The sequence below is a fragment of the Erinaceus europaeus genome, chromosome 8 (assembly GCF_950295315.1).
Source record: "Erinaceus europaeus chromosome 8, mEriEur2.1, whole genome shotgun sequence".
NCBI lineage: Eukaryota > Metazoa > Chordata > Mammalia > Eulipotyphla > Erinaceidae > Erinaceus > Erinaceus europaeus.
In genome coordinates this window covers 41208083-41230661 of record NC_080169.1, presented here as the reverse complement: position 1 = coordinate 41230661, position 22579 = coordinate 41208083, and the positions used below count along the sequence as shown (strand labels likewise).

The following is a 22579-nucleotide window of genomic DNA, read 5'->3' as shown; positions in this document are numbered from 1 at the left end:
TTAATATCTATGCACCCAATGAGAAGCCATCTAAATACATCAAACTTCTACTGAAAGAGCTACAGCAATATATTAACAGTAACACAATCATAGTAGGGGACTTCAACACCCCACTATCTCAACTTGACAGATCATCCAGGCAGAAAATCAGTAAAGACATAAGGGAGCTAAATGAAGAGATAGATAAACTAGAACTATTGGACATTTTCAGAGTCATTCATCCCAAGAAACTGGAATACACATTTTACTCAAATCCACATGGATCATTCTCAAGGATAGACCATATGTTAGGCCACAAAGACAGCATCAGCAAATTCAAGAGCACTGAAATCATCCTAAGCATCTTCTCAGACCACAGTGTAATTAAACTAACACTTAACAATCAACAAAAGATTAGTAACAGTGCCAAACTGTGGAAGCTCAACAGTACACTTCTTAACAACTTCTGGGTCAAAGAGGAAATCAAGGAAGAAATCAAAATGTTTCGAGAGTTCAATGAAAATGAAGACACAAGCTATCAAAATATTTGGGACACAGCTAAAGCAGTCCTAAGAGGGAAGTTCATAGCTATACAAGCACACATTAGGAAACAAGAAAAGGCACAAATAAACAGCCTGATTGCACATCTTAAAGACCTAGAAGAAGAACAACAAAGGAACCTAAAGCAACCAGAAGGACAGAAATTACTAAAGTTAGGGCAGAAATAAATAACATTGAGAATAGGAAAACCATACAAAAGATCAATGAAAGTAAATGTTGGTTCTTCGAAAGAGTAAACAAAATCGACAAACCTTTAGCCAGACTCACAAAACAAAAAAGGGAGAAGACCCAAATAAATCGGATAGTAAATGAAAGAGGAGAAATCACAACAGACACTGCAGAAATTCAACATATCATGCGAGGCTTCTATGAACAACTATATGCCACCAAGCTAGAGAACCTGGAAGAAATGAATGATTTCCTACCAACTTGAAATGAATGATTTCCTACCAACTTCCAAAACTAAGTAAAGAGGAAGTGGATAACATGAACAGGCCCATCACAGCTAATGAAATTGAAACAGTTATCAAAAATCTTCCCAAAAATAAAAGTCCTGGACCAGATGGTTTTACAAATGAATTCTACAAAACTTTCAAAGAAGAACTAATACCTCTACTTTTAAAAGCCTTCCAGAAGATTGAAGACACTGGAATACTCCCTGCCAGCTTCTATGAAGCCAACATCACCCTGATACCAAAAGCAGACAGGGACATAACCAAAAAAGAAAACTACAGACCAATATCTCTGATGAACATAGATGCGAAAATATTGAACAAAATTCTAGCCAACCGGATACAGCAGTATATCAAAAAAATTGTTCATCATGACCAAGTGGGGTTTATCCCAGGCATGCAAGGTTGGTTTAATATACGTAAATCAATCAATGTGATCCACCACATCAGCAAAAGCAAGACCAAAAACCACATGGTCATATCAATAGATGCAGAGAAAGCCTTTGACAAAATACAACATCCCTTTATGATCAAAACACTACAAAAAATAGGAATAGATGGAAAATTCCTGAAGATAGTGGAGTCTATATATAGCAAACCTACAGCCAACATCATACTCAATGGTGAAAAACTGGAAGTATTTCCCCTCAGATCAGGTACTAGACAGGGCTGCCCACTATCACCATTACTATTCAACATAGTGTTGGAAGTTCTTGCCATAGCAATCAGGCAGGAGCAAGGAATTAAAGGCATACAGATTGGAAGAGAAGAAGTCAAACTCGCCTTATTTGCAGATGACATGATAGTATACATGGAAAAACCTAAGGAATCCAGCAAGAAGCTTTTGGAAATCATCAGGCAATACAGTAATGTGTCAGGCTATAAAATTAACATTCAAAAGTCAGTGGCATTCCTCTATGCAAACACTAAGTTAGAAGAAATTGAAATCCAGAAATCAGTTCCTTTTTCTATAGCAACAAAAACAATAAAGTATCTAGGAATAAACCTAACCAAAGAAGTGAAAGACTTGTATACTGAAAATTATGAGTCACTACTCAAAGAAATTGAAAAAGACACAAAGAAGTGGAAAGATATTCCATGTTCATGGGTTGGAAGAATTAACATCATCAAAATGAATATATTACCCAGAGCCATCTACAAATTTAATGCTATCCCCATCAAGATCCCAAGCACATTTTTTAGGAGAATAGAAAAAATGCTACAAATGTTTATCTGGAACCAGAAAAGACCTAGAATTGCCAAAACAATCTTGAGAAAAAAGAACAGAACCGGAGGCATCACACTGCCAGATCTCAAACTGTATTATAGGGCCATTGTCATTAAAACTGCTTGGTACTGGAACATGAACAGACACACTGACCAGTGGAATAGAATTGAGAGCCCAGAAATGAGGCCCCACACGTATGGACATCTAATCTTTGACAAAGGGGCCCAGACTATTATATGGGGGAAGCAGAGTCTCTTCAACAAATGGTGTTGGGAACAATGGGTTGAAACATGCAGAAGAATGAAACTGAATCACTGTATTTCACCAAATACAAAAGTAAATTCCAAGTGGATCAAGGACTTGGATGTTAAACCAGAAAATATCAGATACTTAGAGGAAAATATTGGCAGAACTTTTTTCCGCATAAATTTTAAAGACATTTTCAATGAAACGAATCCAATTACAAGGAAGACTAAGGCAAGTATAAACCTATGGGACTACATCAAATTAAAAAGCTTCTTCACAGCAAAAGAAACCACTACCCAAATCAAGAGACCCCTCACAGAATGGGAGAAGATATTTACATGCCATACATCAGATAAGAGTTTAATAACCAACATATATAAAGAGCTTGCCAGACTCAACAACAAGACAACAAATAACCCCATCCAAAAATGGGGGGAGGACTTGGACAGAATATTCACCACAGAAGGATCCAAAAGGCCGAGAAACACATGAAAAAATGCTCCAAGTCTCTGATTGTGAGAGAAATGCAAATCAAGACAACAATGAGATATCACTTCACTCCTGTGAGAATGTCACACATCAGAAAAGGTAACAGCAGCAAATGCTGGAGAGGGTGTGGGGTCAAAGGAACCCTCCTGCACTGCTGGTGGGATTGTCAATTGGTCCAACCTCTGTGGAGAACAGTCTGGAGAACTCTCAGAAGGCTAGAAATGGACCTACCCTATGACCCTGCAATTCCCCTCCTGGGGATATATCCTAAGGAACCCAACACATCCATCCAAAAAGATCTGTGTACACATATGTTCTTGGCAGCACAATTTGTAATAGCCAAAACCTGGAAGCAACCCAGGTGTCCAACAACAGATGAGTGGCTGAGCAAGTTGTGGTATATATACACAATGGAATACTACTCAGCTGTAAAAAATGGTGACTTCACCGTTTTCAGCCGATCTTGGATGGACGTTGAAAAAATCATGTTGAGTGAAATAAGTCAGAAACAGAAGGATGAATACAGGATGATCTCACTCTCAGGCCGAAGTTGAAAAACAAGATTAGAAAAGAAAACACAAGTCGAACCTGAAATGGAATTGGAGTATTACACCAAAGTAAAAGACTCTGGGGTGGGTGGGTGGGTGGGGAGAATACAGGTCCATGAAAAATGATGAATGAAATAGTGGGGGTTGTATTGTTAAATGGGAATCTGGGGAATGTTATGCATGTAAAAAAAAAAAAAAGAAGTAGAAACGCAAAGCAGAAATTGACTGAGTTTGGAGTATGGCACCAAAGTAAGAAAGCAGAAGTACACTAGAGTTTGCAGTGAGTACCTCCCTAATACTTCCTCTCCCCTTTTCCAAGCTTTGGGTCCATGATTGCTCAACAATTTGTTTGGCTTTGTATGTTAACTCTCTTTTCAGTCACCAGCTTCCAGGTGTCATCAGGATGCCTGCCAGACTTCCCTGGATTGAAGACCCCACCAATATGTCCTGGAGCTCAGCTTCCCCAGAGACCCACCCTACTAGGGAAAGAAAGAGGCAGACTGGGAGTATGGACCGACCAGTCAACGCCCATGTTCAGCGGGGAAGCAATTACAGAAGCCAGACCTTCTACCTTCTGAAGCCCACAATAACCCTGGTTCCTTGCTCCCAGAGGGATAGAGAATGGGAAAGCTATCGGGGGAGGGGTGGGATATGGAGATTGGGCGGTGGGAATTGTGTGGAGTTGTACTCCTCCTACCCTATGGTTTTGTTAATTAATCCTTTCTTAAAAAAAAAAATTTTTTTAAAAAGAAAAAAAAAGAAATGCCTCAGATTATCACATGGGATTGAGCATGCATGTAAACACAGAAATAAAATTTTCACAAAATAGTATTTTTCCCTGATATTTGTGAACCTGATAATTTATATTTCAAATTGTTCTAATTCCTTTCAATATTATTCTATCTTCCCTAATTTACAGTACTATTTATAAATGATACAATCCTAAAATCTACTATTAGATTATAATACACAATTTCAGCATGTGGAATTAGATTGATTATGGAAAGTAACTAATTAAAGTTGAGCAAGTACTCCAGTTTAAGTAGATTGGGCTCATGTCCCATAATGTAGTTGACTTACTTTCATTTTCAGAAGCTGAAAAAGTGCCATAGTAGAGCTTTGCAGTTCTGTATGCACCAAAGAAAAGGTGTGGTTCTTGAGAAATCTCTGAGTCCTTGATTGCCTTGATCCAAGTAAGGTGTTTTGTTTGGACAGTCTGAGCTCCAGGGAAGGTCTTTCTTTCTTTCTTTCTTTCTTTCTTTCTTTCTTTCTTTCTTTCTTTCTTTCTTTCTTTCTCTCTCTCTCTCTCTCTCTTTATTCATTCATTCATTTATTTGCTTATTTTTGTTTAGGGGATTAATGGTTTACAGAGCAGTCATTGATATATGAGTACAATTTCATCATACAATTTCATTATACATTATACATTCACAGTTTTCTTCCACCACTCTTCCTCTTCCCACAAGTCCTTTGCTTTGATGCAATACGCCATGCCCAGTCCATGTTTCACTTTGTGTTCTCCTTCCCTCTTCCTTTTTTTAAAAATAGTTATTTATTTTCTCTTTTGCTGCCCTTTTTTATTGTTGTTGTAGTTATTATTGTTGTTGTTACTGAGGTCGTCATTGTTAGATAGGACAGAGAGAAATGGAGACAGGAGGGGAAGACAGAGAGGAGGAGAAAAAGATAGACACCTGCAGACCTGCTTCACCGCTTGTGAAGCGACTCCCCTGCAGGTGGGGAGCTGGGGGCTCTAACCAGGATGCTTAAGCTGGTCCTTGAGCTTTGCGCCACTTGTGCTTAACCCGCTGCGCTACCGCCCGCATCCCCAGTTGAACATCTTGTCTGCTTCCAGTTGTGACTATTTTCAAGCATCATCACATCTAAAAAAAGTATAATATTGTCTTTTAAAGAAAATAAAAGACTTTTTAATTTGGCAGGAATTATACATTCATGAATTTATGCTCACTTCTAATATCAGAGATATATTAACAGCAACAGTTTCACAAAAGGGGAATAAAAGTTTATGAAGGGCATACTTAAAAAATTCATCATTAGCCCATTTACCTCAAAGGAGTACAAGAAATTAGGTGGTTGACTTCATTAGCTAACTTCACATCATTTTGTTCTCTGGAAATTAACTCTGAGACATGATAGAGGACAAATTCACCATCAGAGATGAAAAAAATCAGAAAATATAAAGATATTAGAAAGTATAAAATACAAAACAATCCAATTACCTACTCATACACATGAAAAGTCAGAATTTAGACATGAAATGACATACCTCTGTGAACTTGACTATGCAGTGCTTTTTATATCTCCCTTAACTTGCTCAAGTCATAACACTTCTGAGATTACATTTCCTTCTGCCTCCCCAGATCCCTACCCCACAGGGAAAGAGAGAGACAGGCTGGGAGTATGGATCAACCTGACAACACCCATGTTCAGCAGAGAAGCAATAACAGAAGCCAGACCTTTGACCTTCTGCACCCCACAATGATCCTGGGTCCATACTCCTAGAGGGTTAAAGAACAGAGTAGATATCAAGGGATGGGATTGGTTATGGAGCTCTGGGGGTGGGCATTGTGTGGAAATGTACCCCTTATCCTATAGTCTTGTCAATATTTCCATTTTATAAATAAAAATTTAAAATAAAAATAGTGTGTGGAATATTTGTTTGAATGCCTTTTGATATGGGTATTTACTAATACTATGTATATTAGAAATGCATACTTGTAACATCTTCTGGAGCAAAGACATATTTTGGAATTTGTGTATTCCAACCTATTGATGGAAAGTAAATGTTGATTTAAATTGTGATACCAACTTAAAATGGTATTTATAAATGTTATTGTCTATTCTTAGGTACATATTGCTATACAGAAGCTGTTAAAGTGTCTTATATATAAAATGTGTTGTATGTATAAGAGAAGTGGGAAGATACATCTGCAAACCTGCTTCAGCACATGTGTGAAGCCACCGCCCTTGCAGGTGAGGGTCCTAGGATCCTTGTGTGGTTCTTTGGGCTTACAACTATGAGCGTTTAACCCAGTGCTATCCTGCCAGTCTCCCTCTCAGTGCATTTAAAATGAAATAGAAAAGTCATCAGGAAGTTCATTGTTTTAAAAAAAATTTATAATGTTTAATGTATTTATTTATTTATATTATTGGATATAGACAGAGAGAAATTGAGAGGGGAAGGGGAGACAGATAAGGAAATAGACCTTCAGCCCTGTCTCACCACTTGTGAAGCTTTCCCCAGGCATGTGGGAGCCAGAGGCTTGAACCCCGGTCCTTGTGCATTGTGATATGTGCACTTAACCAGGTGTGCCAGCACCTGGCCCCAGAATATTTAGAATATTCACATTTGGCCTTTACAAATTTTCAAGCTTCAGAATAAATGAGAGGTAAATCAAATCTCAACATTTAATCATATTTTCTATTGAAGTTGAAGTGTTGAGGGCAAATGAGCTATCAGTGAGAGTTCTGAGGAAGAAAGCACAGACTTAGGACTATGCTTGATAGAGTGTGTTTAAGAATCTGTAGCTAAAAATAGTTTTATTTTATAAGAGAAGTGGGAAGAAGTATTAAGGAAGGAAGGGTGAAAACAAAACAGAGCCGTTAAATTCTAGAAATTAAGGCAAGAGAGAGTTTCCATTGCTAGGGACATAGGGCAAAAGAAACTGAAAATGACTGGGGCCAGGAATCTGACATATAAAGTCATGAAAGGTGTGAAAAAAAATGTAGTTTACAGCATGAGACCCTTATAACAGGAACTTGATAACAGATATCAGGAAGCATGCCCATGAGAGACCTGGTTCCAACTTCAGGGATGTCATGGGAGCTGAACAGAGGAGATTAATAGGAGTCATCAGTCCAGTAGTAACTGAACTAGAATCCAATGGGGAGACTTAACTCTGCAAAAGGCTAGAAAGCCAGTAAAATAACTGGATGCAAATCTGAGTTTGGGGGTAGGGGAAAGAGATGCAACTGAACATCAGCTACTGAAGAAAAGACAGTATTTTAATAGTAGAGCTAATAGAAAATAAAATTGGTGCTCACCTACAAAACTCCTTGGGGGTTCTTTGGATTTCCCATCTTTAAAAGGTAAAAATTGATCCTTAAGCTTTGGATGACAAATATATCAAATAAATGCAGGTGCTCCTATGTGTGTGTGGGGGGGTGTTGAGTGGAGGTGGGATGAGGGGATGGAGGCCAGGTCTTCACTCATGCTAAAGTGTATGCTTTACCAGGTGAACCACCTCTTCTAACTCACCAAAACATGTTGTAAAAGCAAAAACCAAAGACTTTTTGCTGTCTATGACTGAATACCAAGGGAAATTAACTCTAACATTGTAGACCTTACAGATCTGGGAAAGGAGGATTTGAGAAAACATGTAAAAGAACTGATAAAATTATGATGACTGTTAATTCCAGGAAATTAGGGTAGATAGGAATAATATTGAAAGGACTGATAGTCCATATCTTACTTCAGCTCATTATGTAAAAGTTAAAGTAGTTCCAAATCAGTTTTTGGAATGCCATTGCAATAGTAGTTAATAAGTTAAGTAAGACTGTAAAAAAAAAAAAAAAGAAAGAATCTTTCATGTGAACTTCAGATCTGCTTGAAGCTATATTTCATAAACATGTTTTAATGAAATATTAAAGAAAATTATCTTTATTTTATGCAACAATGATGTAATACAGTGTCAAAGTAATGTGGATAGAAAGATAAGTAAGATGTGCCTTATATCTTCCAAGTTGTTTATAGTGAAGACAGGTATGTACCAGAATGGTCAAGTTAGTGAGAAGGTGATGGTGGGGCAGAGTGAAGATCTGAGTCAGGGCTAAGTGAGTACAAAGCCCCTTAGATTCCCATAATACATTTGTTTGCCTTTTTTTGTGTGTGTATGAGATACGCACACTGATAGATATTTAAATGAGAGTCATTGTGATAGAATGGCCAGTTCATAAGATTCCCTTATTACTTACTAAGATAATAACTCAAAGAAGTCTAGACATCATACAAATTCTAGAATTTCCTGAGAAATATATTTCACCATTCTTTGAAATTTAACTTCAGCATTTAGAATAAAATTGAGATAGTTCAAAAATTATGTGACATTAGAAAATCTATGAACTTTGGCAGACCAACATTGATTCAAATCCTGACTAAAATCTAAACTAAATCAGTAAAATCAGGGGATTTTGTGCTTCCTCTTTTGTCTCTATTAACTTCTATCAAATATGACTAGTGTCTAGCTCAAGGGATTGTGGTAAGAATCAAAGGAAGTAATATATGTAAGGTTAAGTACCTACCTTCTTTCCTCTCATGGAACCTTCCATTTCTCTTTCATAGTATATTGTACAGTTAGTTGGTGAATTGGAAATGATAAATCAATTATTTATTTTTCCTTTTAAAAATTTATTTATTGGGGAATTAATGCTTTACACTTGACAGTAAATACAATAGTTTTTACATGCATAACATTTCCCAGTTTTCCATACAACCCCCACTAGGTCCACTGTCATCCTTTTTGGACCTGTATTCTCCACCCAACCCACTCCAGAGACTTTTACTTTGGTGCAATACACCAATTCCAGTTCAGGTTCTACTTGTGTTTTCTCTTCTGATCTTGTTTTTCAACTTCTGCATGAAAGTGAGATTATCCTATATTCATCCATCTGGTTCTGACTTATTTCACTTAACATGAATTGTTCAAGGTCCATCCAAAACCTGCTGAAAACGGTGAAGACACCGTTTTTAATAGCTGAGTAGTATTCCTTTGTATATATATACCACAGCTTTCTCAGCCACTCATCTGTTGTTGGACACCTGGGTTGCTTCCAGGTTTTGGCTATTACAAATTGTGCTGCTAAGAACATATGTGTACACAGATATTTTTGGATGGGTGTGTTGTATTTCTTAGGATATATCCCCAGGAGAGGAATTTCAGGATCATAGGGTAGGTCCATTTCTAACCTTCTGAGAGTTCTCCAGATTGTTCTCTGTGGGTCTAATGTGTGTTTGAGCATGGATGGTTGACACCCCCCCCCCCCAGAAGCTCGACTGCCGTTGGCATGCCAGCCTTGTGGTCCAGTGAGATGTGGCCAGAGTAAGCTGGGTAATTCCAACCTTCCTATCAGCCTCGCTGCATCACCCCACCCTTCCTCCCTCTGGTGGGCTTCGCCTTCCTTAAATTTTTATTTCCCCGTTCCTTGCATCACCATCTATACCTTCTCACTGCCTTGATCTCTTTTCCCTTATAAGGAGATATAGGTCTCATTGGCCAGCTTGGCTACTTCCCCTGCACAGCTACCCCTTTATAAACTTATAAATGGGACAATAAAAGGTCCCTTCCTCTGCCACGGTACCCTGAGGAGGTTTGTCTTATTGTCCACCACCATAGTACACTGGAAGACTCCTCAGGGAAGTCACTCCTGCCTCTTCTAGTCCGAGGTTCCCTGCTCTCCATCTTTCTCCTGGTGGCCAACAGGACAGAGAAGTGGGAGCCAGGCTGGTTTGTACCCCCCTCCCAAACCCGACAGTTCTCCATAGAGGTTGGACCAATTTACATTCCCACCAGCAGTGCAGGAGGGTTCCTTTGTCCCCACAACCTCTCCAGCCTTTGTTGCTGCTAGCTTTATGATGTATGACAGTCTCAAAGGAGTGAAGTGGTATCTCATTGTTTTCTTTATTTGCATTTCTCTGACAATCAAAGACTTGGAGCATTTTTTCATGTGTTTCTCAGCATTTTGGATCACTTCTGTGGTGAATATTCTGTCCATGAACTTTCCCCATTTTTGGATGGGGTCATTTTTTTTCTTGTTGTTGAGCTTGGCAAGCTCTTAATATATTTTGGTAATTGGAATCTTGTCTGATATATGGCATATAAAGATCTCCCATTCTGTGAGGGGTTTCTTGGTTTGGGTATTGATTTCTTTTGCTGTGCAGAAGCTTTTTAATTTGATGTAGTCCCATATATTTATATTTGCCTTAGTCTTCTTTGTAATTGGATTTGTTTCATTGAAGATGTCTTTAAAATTTATACGGAAAAGAGTTCTGCCGATATTTTCCTCTAAGTACTTCTAACTACTTTCTAACAATCAAATCCTTGATCCACTTGGAATTTACTTTTATATTTGGTGAAATATAGGTTCAGTTTCATTCTTCTGCGTGTTTCAACCCATTTTTTCCAACACCATTTGTTGAAGAGACTGCTTTCCTCTGGCACCTTTGTCAAAGATTAGATGTCTGTATGTGTGGTGGCTTACTTCCAGGCTCTCAGTTTTTTAAAAATATATTTTATTTATTTATTAATGAGAGTGATAGGAGGAGAGACAGAAAGAACCAGATATCACTCTGGTACGTGTGCTGCTGGGGACTGAACCTCATGCTTGAGAGTCCAACACTTTATCCACTGCACCAACTCCCAGACCACCAGGTTCTCAGTTCTATTCCACTGGTCAATGTGTCTATTCATATTCCAGTGCCAAGGTGTTTTTATTATAATGGCCCTATAATACAACTTGAGATCTGGGAGTGTGATGCCTCCAGTTCTGTTCTTTCTTCTCAAGAATGTTTTGGCTATTCTAGGTCTTTTCTGGCTCCAGATAAACATTTGTAGCTTTTATTCTATTCTCCTAAAAAAGGTGGTTGAGATCTTGATGGGGATAGCATTAAATTTGTATGTGGCTCTGGGTAGTATAATCATTTTGATGATGTTAATTCTTCCAACCCATGAACATGGAAAATCTTACCACTTCTTTGTGTCTTTTTCAATTTCCTTGAGTAGTGACTCATAATTTTCAGTATACAAGTCTTTCACTTCATTGGTTAGGGTTATTCCTAGATATTTTATTATTTTTTGTTGCTATAGTAAAAGGAATTGATTTCTGGATTTCATCTTCTACTTTAGTGTTTTGCATAGAAGAATGCCACTGACTTTTGAATGTTAATGTTGTAGACTAACACCTTACTGTATTGCCTGATGATTTTCAAAAGCTTCTTGCTGGATTCTTTAGGTTTTTCTATGTCATCTGCAAATAGGGTAAGTTTGACTTCTTCACTTCCTTCCAATCTAGATCTCTTAATTCCTTGCTCCTGACTGATTGCTATATCAAGAACTTCCAACACTATGGTGATAGTGGGCAACCCTGTCTAGTACCTGATCTGAGGGGAAATGCTTCCAGTTTTTTGCCATTGAGTATGATGAAGGCTGTAGGTTTGCTATATATAGACTCCACTATCTTCAGGTATTTTCCATCTATTCCCATTTTTTTTTTTGCATGGTTTCAATCATGAAGATTTATAAACAAAAGATTTCTTCAGCTTATAGAAGCACGAAAATAGGTTGTAGCTTCAGATCTGTCTCCTATTTGTATTCACCATGAGGGCTTTGAAGAATTGTACATTTCCAGGAGAGGAGTTGTCATGGAAACTTGGACAAAGGCAAGGCAAAATATTCTTCAAGTCCCACAAGAAAAAAAAAATCACCTTGCTTTCTATTTGCAGTTTTGTATCTCCTGAATAATTTAGCTGGCTGGCACTGGCTTGTTCTCTAGGTATCTGTTTAAAATTTATATTAGTATTAAGCAACCTTAAATCTGTAAAATATGATTTGGTAAGTATAACACAAAAGGATATTTTCCATAGAGGGGTAGAGAATATTACAGTGAGACTTTAAAAATTAACAATGTCTACATTTAAGAAGCTCCTGCATTTATAAACAATTGGTTGCTCTTCAGATTTTGAAAACACATTAATGAAGAAAGTTTTGGAACAAATGAATGAAATCAATGATTGGAAGCAACTTGGCACTTCAAAATTTTGTTAACTGAAAATGCAGACTAGGTCAAATGATTTCTGATGAGTTTTTGGATATTCTAGCTTGAGTAAAAAGAATTAATGAGGCTCATACAAATTCCTTTGAAAACGGATGTCTTTCTTATAGATTTGCAAGCTGACTATTGTTTGTGTATATGTCTCTTTGTACTGAGCAGTTTTTTTCCCTTTCATTGTTCTTTTTAATGGCTTTTTTGTTATTATTATTGTTACTATTGATGTTGTCATTATTGCTGGATAGGATAGAGAGAAATCAAGAGAGGAGGGGAGACAGAAAGGGAGAGAGGAAGAGAGACACCTGCATACCCACTTCACTGCCTGTGAAGCGACTCCCCTGCAGGTAGGGAAGCAGGGGCTTGAACCAGGATCTCAACGCTTGTCCTTGTGCTTCGTGCCATGTGCACTTAACCCACTGTGATAGCACCAGGCCCCCAAGTACAGTGTTTTGAAGCTATTTCTGGGACTGAATTGATGCGGTATGGAGCTCTTACCATGCTCTCCCACAAAGGGTTCTTCAGTGTCACAGTCAGAAACAGAATTTTCTGCACCAGAGGCATACTACTGACACCACTTAGCAGATTTATGGCACAATTCACACTTCCCCAAAATATACTCACTCTGAACAAATAGCATCAGAGTAATTATTGCACAACAAAGTAATATGCTGGGGACATGCCATCGGGAAGTCCTTAGACCACTAGATTAACAAAAAGATATAACACCAAAGAAAAATACAACAAAATGTGACAATTGCTACATGCTGTGAACTGACTTTGATATGAGCCTTGGGGGTTATATGGCAGCTTTAATTTGTAGTATGATTGGTGATGGAAGTTGTGTGTGTGTATGGGGGGGGGAGAGATCAGTTAAGGTCTCAAAGGGAGATGTTTCTTCTAAATCCTGAAGGGGTTTTTAGATGTGAATCAGGCACACTTGATGGGGGAAAACCTGCTCAGAGCAAGGAAACAAATATAAAACCACAAGGGTATAGAAAAATGAAAAATGCTGGGCTGGGTGGTGGTGTACCTGGTTGAGCACACGTTAACACTAAACAAAGCATAAGGACCTAGGTTTGACCCCCTGGTCTCCACCTGTAGAGGAAAAACTTTGCAAGTGTTGAAACAGTGTTGCAGGTGTCTCTCTGTCTCTCTTCCTCTCTATCAGCCCCTTCCCTCTTGATTTCTGACTGTCTCTATTCAATGCTTTAAAAAGAATGAAAAAGAAAAATGTTTCAGGCTGGAATGCAGGTTATAATATAGGAGAAAGAAAATCAAGTATGGAGAAGTTAGTCTTTCAAAGATTTGCAAAGATAGGAAGTAATAATTTTATCCTAGATTTGGGCAGCTATTGAATAAATTTAGCAGAAGATCTAAATACTAAATCTGTACAATTGTCCTAGTCCGATTATTAAGGATAGAGAGTCACTTACTATGGAGAGTAGTTAGGAGGCAGAAGGAGGAAGGCTGAAAAAAACTGGTGAGTGATAAAACTAAGGCTAAATTTATATAGATACTCCTGGTTGAGAAATTATACTCTCAGTGGTATACTGTCTGTCAGCTGGTATGAAAGTTGTCTTCAGTAAGCCATTATGCCATTTTATTAGGTAACATCTTCTAGGTAAAAGGACATATTGTAAGAGCAGTGAATTTTGGTATATTGACTTATCATGTAAACACACACACACACAAGATTGTCTCTGGTATTTCACTGTTCTGGGACACTTTGTTTAGTTATAAAGAGCAAGAAAATAAGAGGGAGGAAAGTGTGTGTGTGGGGGAGAATGACCTTAGAACTGAAGCTTCCTTTAATATGATAGGGGCCAGGCTCAAACCTGGGTTGTACACATACTGAGTTGTGCAAACCTGAGTTGAATAGTGCACACTCACTAATCAAGTGAGCTATTTTACCAACCCTAAAAAGAGGTATTTTTGTTGACAGAAAATGTAAATTATGCCAAAGTAAATGAGAGATGGATCTGTGGGTGTTGGTCCAAATATGTTTTAAATTTTTTTTCTGATAAGCAGTTTTACACCAGGGCTATTTTGATTAAAAAATAGCTATACTAAATTTGTTGAACTAATATTTATTTCCTAATGAATGTTGAGAGTCCTCTTAACATTGACAAGAAACTATTTAAAATAGACTTTTGTTTATATTGTTAGTTACCCTCATCCTCTCACATTTGTACATTTTGCTTATGATGCAACTTTACATGGGAGAAGTGGTAATTATTCATTGAAATAATATGACATATACATTTTAGCTGGGCTAGCGTGGGGGTTCCTCTTCCCGGGTGTGTACTCTCTGGGTTGGAGAGAACTCAACCGGAGCCAGCCTGGGCTGCTACTCACTCAGCAATGCAAGGGAGATGACTCAGGAACCAAACACGTGTCAGTGATGATGCAATGTTTTTACTGATCAGAGAGCCCAGGCTTTTAAAGGGCAGACCTGGAACTGGCAAGTCGGAAACGGAAATCACTAGGAAAGGGGCAGAAAAAGGCAAAAGGGGTTGGGAAGGTAGAAACTTCCTTAGCAACTGTTGCGAGGGTTTTAACTGGTAGGATTAATCTGGTAATTAATCCTACCAGGCAGGGAGGGTCTCCAGGGTAGAAAGAAGATAGATCAAAGGAATGGAATAGGTGGGGATCTTTCAGGCAAAACAATGATTACGTAGAAAGGCCATTGTATCAGGAACGCAGGGTGCTTTGTGAGGCCCCTCACAATTTCCAGACACATTTTGATTTAAACAACAATAAAATAGGCTGTATGACAAGGATGGACAGAAGACATGGAGGGTAGATGAACTTGGTTACCAATTGTTGGTGAAGGGTACAAAGAAAGGACTGGAGTGAACTTTAGCTTTCTGGTACAATGCTGGAAAGATAATTAATTAAATTAATAGAAATTAGTGTAAGAGTAAGAAAAATCCATAAAGATTAAGAGTGTGCTTTTAATTTTTGTACTAACTTCTCAAGTAACCTTGGGGAAGTTTCTTAGTCTACTTGAGTCTGTTGCTTTGAAAAGGATTAAATGGGGGACTAAATAAGTTAATGCTTATAAAACATTCACTATCTACTCAGTTGATAATTTTTGAGCATTTATTGTGTGCAACATAAAACATTAAGAGTTATATATGACAAAGTTTCTGTCCTGGAAATTCTATTGTAAGAGAGAGGATAGACATAAGTTTTAAGACATAATCAAATAAACCAAGTACAGATTTGTAAAAAAATGTTTTTGAAAGAAATAATTAGTTTGATGTTTCAGGTTGAGGGGTCATTTTTTGATACATTATTAGGGAAAGATAACACTTGCAAGGTATCAGAGACACCTAATCAGATTTGGGGACGAGTATCACAGGCTGAGAGAACCACCAGTTAAAATTCCCAAACTGGAAAAGGATGATGATGGAGAGTTCACACTTAGCATCTCTACAGATAGCACATGCTGACTAGCACATGATAAATAATCTGTATTTGCCAACGAGGATATGTCTATTTGATTATGTAGCTTGGTAAACTAGGTTAATGATATTCTACTTTATTACATAGACTAGCTGGAACAATATTTATGATTGTCACTTAAAAGTTCTCCTTAATATTTGAGAATGTAAATTAAACTGTTAACAGAAAGTGGGAGAGTCTTCTAAAATAATGTTGAAATTCATGATCTTTGTTTTCCCACTGCGTACTTTGTGACTAATATTATTCTCAACAGTTCTAGAAATATTTTTCATTTTTTTGTTTGAAACTGAATCAACCTTAGCATCAGTTGATTCTTCAAAGATGAGAGACTATTAAATAAGTTTTAAAATATTTATTTATTTATTCCCTTTTGTTGTCCTTGTTTAATTATTATAGTTATTATTGTTGTTGTTATTGGATAGCACAGAGATATTGGATAGCACGGAGAGAGGAGGGGAAGACAGAGAAGATGAGAGAAAGATAAAACACCTGCAGACTTGCTTTACTGTTTGTGAAGTGGTACCCCTGCAGGTGGGGAGCCAGGGCTTGAATGGATACCTACGCCTGCCCTTTTGCTTTGCGCCACCTGCATTTAACCCGCTGTGCTATGGACCAAATACCTATTAAATATGTTTTTAAAGTCTGAAATTCATACAAACTTGCATCAAAATTGTATGTTAATTATGCTGTTGGTAGAAATCCATATTGTTACTCATTTCCATATTTTTTCTTTCTTTAAATTTGAATTTCTTTATTATTATTTATTATTACTTATATATTGTAAATTATTATATCTTATAATTATTTGTATTATTAATATATTATATAATAAATATAAATATATAATAAACCTTTCTATATAATATAATAAATATATTATATATAATTTTGTTCATTTATTTATTTTAAATTGTTATTTATAAAAAGGAAACACTGACATAACCATAGGATAAAAGGGCTACAACTCTACACAGTTCCTACCACCAGAACTCTATCCCATCCCCTCCCATGATAGCTTTTCTATTTTTTAACCCTCTGGGAGTATGGACCCAGGGTCATTATGGGGTGCAGAAGGTGGAAGGCTTCTGTAATGGCTTCCCTGCTGAACATGGGCATTGGCAGATTGATCCATACTCCAAGCCTGTGTCTCTCATTCCCTAGTGGGGTGGGTTCTGGGGAAGTGGGGCTCCAGGACACATTGGTGGAGTCGTCTGCCCAGGGAAGTCCTGTTGGCATCACGGTAGCATCATATAAAGCCAAAAAAATTATTGACTAATCATGAACCTAAAGTCTGGAGTATTGCAGATGAAGATTTGGGGGATCTCCGTTTTGTAGATAGCTAGCAGGCCTATTTTAGTTATATTCCCAAGGATCCATAATTGTAATATATTTTTTTCCTAAGCCTGACATCTGATATGCAGGTAGATTCAAGTTATTGCCTGGGGAGATGATGTCATGGCTGAAAAAGGACCAGAAACCCAGATCAGGCAAGAGAGTAGCTCCCAAATACGATAAAGATGTGTAAATATTGTTGGCTGTAAACCCCATCGATTTGATTTGGGGCCCATATTCAGCTTAAGAGCTTATGTGACCTCTGCATCCCTATAGATGCATCGCTATAGAGCTCACATTTATGGTCATAAGTAGGAACATTCCAAGCTGCCTTAATTTCAGAATACATCTTACTCAGGTGGAAGATAGAGTTTGTTGTCCAGCTTCCCTTAGGAGGATGAAACATTCTCTACCATTGTTGATCCACATTGAGGGCAAGGCCCTATGGGGGCCCACGATGGGGTCTATTGTGTTGTTCCTGATAGAGATGACCAGTAACAATGGAGAGAGGGATTTGTTTGAGGTTTAGGACCATCATGTCTCTTTTAGAATCTCAGGAATCCCTGATTAGGTCCCCAGCTGATGGGTGGTCTTATAGTGACTTCTTCTAGCGTTTGCCCTTCTTCCAGTCAACAGCGTCAGGTTGAGCCTGATGTAAAGTTTCGAGACCTCCTTTGAATCTGGAGAGGTGGCAGTCGTTGACTATGTGGGTCATAGTCTGTCTGTAGCCACAGGGGCAGTTCGGGTCGTCTCTGGCTCCCCAGCGATGGAACATAGCGGCACACCGGCCATGGCCTGTTCGATAGCGATTGAAGAGTCATTTAAAGTATACCAATCTCTTGCCTTTATTCAGCTTTTGCAGTCCTTGCTTTGCTAAGGTTCACTTTGGAGTGAGGGAAGTGTAATAGGAAGTAGGTGAGGAGGGTATCTAAGTCTAGGTAGACTATTTCATTAGGAACTTTATGGTGTCTTTTTAGGTCTTTCTACTTGCTTATTGCATATACTGACTCACTGCAGACTATTGTGCACTTTTGTTTTCAGGTATATATTTTGCTCTAATTTATGGATACATGTGATATATGCTGTATATCATGGAACCTGGTCTATATCTAGGTTCTGGGACTTTGTTAGGAAGTGAACCACCTGAAATGGAATTAGAGAATCCTATGGAATGAAAGGTCTCACCCAAGTAATGAGGCTGAAGGATTGACATTCCACACGTGACGTCTCTGGACACAGTCTGAAGTTAACCATTCTGAGGTGGAGCTCATTGCATTGATTAGGATGGGATCAGCAGATGCAGTATGTTTTGGTATAAATTGAAAGAAGCATGTTGGAAAGTTAGCCCCAATCTAGAGGTTCTAGGACTGGGGGAAATATGGGATTCATAGAGGACAGGGAGATTCTTGCTATCTCAGGGCTTAAGAAGACAATAGATAGTTATTGATATAATCAAAGTATTTGGCATTTAGGTTAACTTTGAAAATTCCTTTTGCGGGAGTCGGGCTGTAGCGCAGCGGGTTAAGCGCAGGTGGCGCAAAGCACAAGGACCGGCATAAGGATCCCGGTTCGAACCCGGCTCCCCACCTGCAGGGGAGTGGCTTCACAAGCAGTGAAGCAGGTCTGCAGGTGTCTATCTTTCTCTCCTCCTCTCTGTCTTCCCCTCCTCTCTCCATTTCTCTCTGTCCTATCCAACAATGACAACAACAATAATAACTACAACAAGGGCAACAAAAGGGAATAAAAAAAAATTATTTAAAAAAAAAAAAAAAAGAAAATTCCTTTTGCAGCCAAGTGGTGGTGCCCCTAGTTGAGTGCACATGTTACAGTGTGCAAGGACCCAGGTCCAAGCCCACAGTCTACATCTTCAGGGGGAAAGCTTCACAAATGGTGAAGCAGTGCTGCAGGTGTCTCTCTGTCTCTCAGACTCTCTATCCCTCCCTTCCCTCTCAATTTCTATCTCTATCCAATAAATAAAGATAATATAAAAAGATAAAAAAGAAAATTCCTTTGTTAGGATTTGCTGTAGCATAACAACATCTCCATAGTTTATATCCTTTGATATTTTTTGTATATAGCAGTGTCTTATAAAGTAATGCCACCAGTTGTTTCTGTTCTCCCTGGTCTAAGCTTTTGAAAGAGTCAACATTTCAAAGACTCAACCTGTGCATTAAAAAAATTTGAGACATTCAATCAATTTTTCCCCTCTCATATTAATTAAATAGTGATTTATATGACTACAAGTTAATAGGAGTGTATATAAATACCATTCCCACCCCATCTCCCCTCTTCCCCTACTCCCAATGAAGGCAAACATCCACCCTCACCCTCAACCCAGGCTTTGTTTGCATTTCTCTGACAACCAGTGACCTAGAGCAATTTTTCATGTGTTTGTTAGCCTTTCGGATCTCTTCTGTAGTGATAAATCTGTTCATATCCTCTGCTCATTTTTTAATGGGGTCATTTGTTTTTTTGTTGTTATCTTTGCTGAGTTCTTTGTATATTTTTGTTATTAGTCTCTTGTTTGTGTATGGCATGTGAAGATCTTATTTTTCCATCAAGGTTATCCCTGGGGCTTGGTGCCTGTTGTAATTTTAACTTAAAGAGGGGTTTGGGGGGTACTGTATCATGTAAAAGAATTCACAGCAGGTATCTGGGAACATGTTTAAACAATACAAGGTTTACTAGAGCATTGCAAAAGAGTGGAACATATATTTAGATACACAAAATAAGCAATTGCCATCAGGGATTAAGAGCATCCTAGGTCCAAGCAGCTGTGTTTCTCTCCTCTCCTCTCCTGGGTCAACTAGGAATACCAAAGGAGACCACCTGGGACTGCAACAAGACAGGACTAGAACAACTTCAGGAACCAAATCACTGGTTAGTGCAAACACGTGTGGCTCATGGAAAGGGAGGAGCCTAGGGAGAGATTAAGTGGCTCATAACAGTCTGGCAGTTTACCAGTTGAGCCATCATCTCCAGTCTGTTTCACCAACAAAAAGACAGCTGAAGGGAGGAAAGGACTCTCCTAAGACTCACTAAATGCAACTCTACCAGGTTCGAGATGCTAGCATGATGCCGACCAGACTTCCCTGGACAGACAACCTCACCAATGTGTCCTGGAGCTCTGCTTCCTCAGAGCTCCACCCTACTAGGGAATGAGAGAGGCAGGCTGGGAATATGGATAGACCTGTCAATGCCCTTGTTCAGTGGGGAAGCAATTACAAAAGCCAGACCTTCCACCTTCTGCGTCCCACAATAATCTTGGGTCCATACTCCCAGTGGGTTAAAGAGTAGGAAAGCTATCAGAGGAGGGAATAGGATACAGAGTTCTGGTGGTGGGAATTGTGTGGAGTTGTACCCCCCTTATTCTATGGTTTTGTCAATGTTTCCTTCTTATTAAAAAAAAAAAGTGTCCTAGGTCCATAAAGTCTGAGTATAATTATCAAAAGTTTAGTCCCATAAGATAAACAATTGATCCCGGTTTGAGGCTCCGGCTCTCCACCTGAAGGGGGTTTGCTTCACAAAGGTGAAGCAGATCTGCAGGTGTCTATCTTTATCCCCCACCCCATTTTATCTCTCCTATCCAATAAAATGGAGGGGGAAAATAGCCTTCAGGATCAGTGGATTCGTAGTGCAGGCACAAAGCCCCAGTGATAACCCTGGAGGGGGAAAAAAGGTAGAAACTATAATTTCTATTTGCCACTAAAGAATGTGTTGAATTTGGGGTAGGGGTGGGGGATGACTTAGTGGTAGAGTGAATTAAATATGCCCCTATTCCTTTAGGGAGTCAGGAGGTTTAGACTTTGTTTTCTTCACAGAACCAGAATAGTTGACTTCTGAATTCTGGCTCACACAGACATTCAACAATGATGGTGGATCATGGATGATTTCTAGGTTTCATCCACAAGATCATACATAATATAATAGAGTGGTGCTCTGATCTCATTAAAAAAATAAAAATTAGGCCTCTATTATTGGAGGGTTTTTTTTCTTGAACAGTAATGCTGTGTATGCTTAAATATGCTTTAGCTTTAGCTTCAGGGCAGAGTCGAGCAAGACTAAAACAGGAAAATGTGTAGAATTAATTCCAAAGAAACAGATTTAAATTAGACCCAGGATGTAAAGACACAATCAGATGTCAATGCCAAGGTCAATTATGGTGTCAGCTAGAAGATGCCAACTAATGAGTGAATAAATATTTGAGTTAATTTTAATGGATGGAAGCCAGAGGAAAGTGAGGAAGCAAGAAATAGCAATTTAAGGAAAATGTTCGACTTAATTATGACCAATAACACCATATTGGATTGGGATTCCTTTAAAAAAGGACAAACTTCCTCTGTTATACAGGAGTTAGAGAGGTATTCAGAAGCACCGGATATCCTATGATACGGTTATCTGTGTATTTGATTAGTATATCACATTATGTCACATAATATTTCTATTTCCCATATATATAAAAGATGGTGATTCAGAAGCCTGTAACTGAGACTTCATATGGAAGGTAAGCACCACAGTCAACTTCTCTGAGCAACTCCAATTAAAGAGCTAAGACTAACTTTAACTTTGCTATTTTATAGCTTTTTCCTTAGCTTATTAATAGAAGCTAACCACTTCTACTTAATAGCTCAAGGAAGAATTTTTTTTTAGAAGTGTTAATGTGAATGTAGTTTTTGTCATCCTATTTTCTCAGTGACTCAACTACATGTCATTTAATTTTGCTCTTTCGGCAACAACTGTCATGCCAACTGATGGCTAAGGATTTTTTTTTCAGCACTAAAATACACTTCTTATTTTCATAAGTCTATTTAGCATTTACTTTAGGCAGACATGGATACTGTCATTCATCAAATTCTAATAGAGATCTATCCCTGCTTTATGTGACTCTGGTATCTAGTTAGCTTTTTTAAATCCTTTCTCTCTCTCTTTCTTTCCTCCTTCCTTCCTTTCTTCCTTCTTTTCTTTCTTTTTTGTTGTTATTGTTTTATGTTCAACATTTTAATTTATATTATCAACATACCTTAGTATATTTCATGCATTACTCTATCTAAATTTAATGTTTCCACATTGTAAGTCTTAAATTCATAACTACAATTTTATTTATTTTTCCCTTTTGTTGTCCTTGTTTTATTGTTGTAATTATTATTGTTGTTATTGATGTTGTCATTATTGGATAGGACAGAAAGAAATGGAGAGAGAAGGGGAAGACAGAGGGGGAGAGAAAGATAAGACACCTGCAGATCTGCTTCACCTCTTATGAAGCGACTCCCCTGCAGGTGGGGAGCCAAGGGCTCTAAATGGGATCCTTATGCCAGTCCTTGCACTTTGTGCCACGTGTGCTTAACTTGATGCACTACTGCCCAACTCTCCATAACTACAATTTTATTGCAGTCCTCTACTACACATTCTAGTCCAAAAAGATAGTAGAATTAGTG

General features: G+C 38.2%; 1 pseudogene; it reads right to left on the bottom strand.

The window, feature by feature from the left end:
- Positions 1 to 22579, bottom strand: part of LOC103124270 (mitochondrial adenyl nucleotide antiporter SLC25A23-like) — a 60045-nt pseudogene that overhangs the window by 5570 nt on the left and 31896 nt on the right.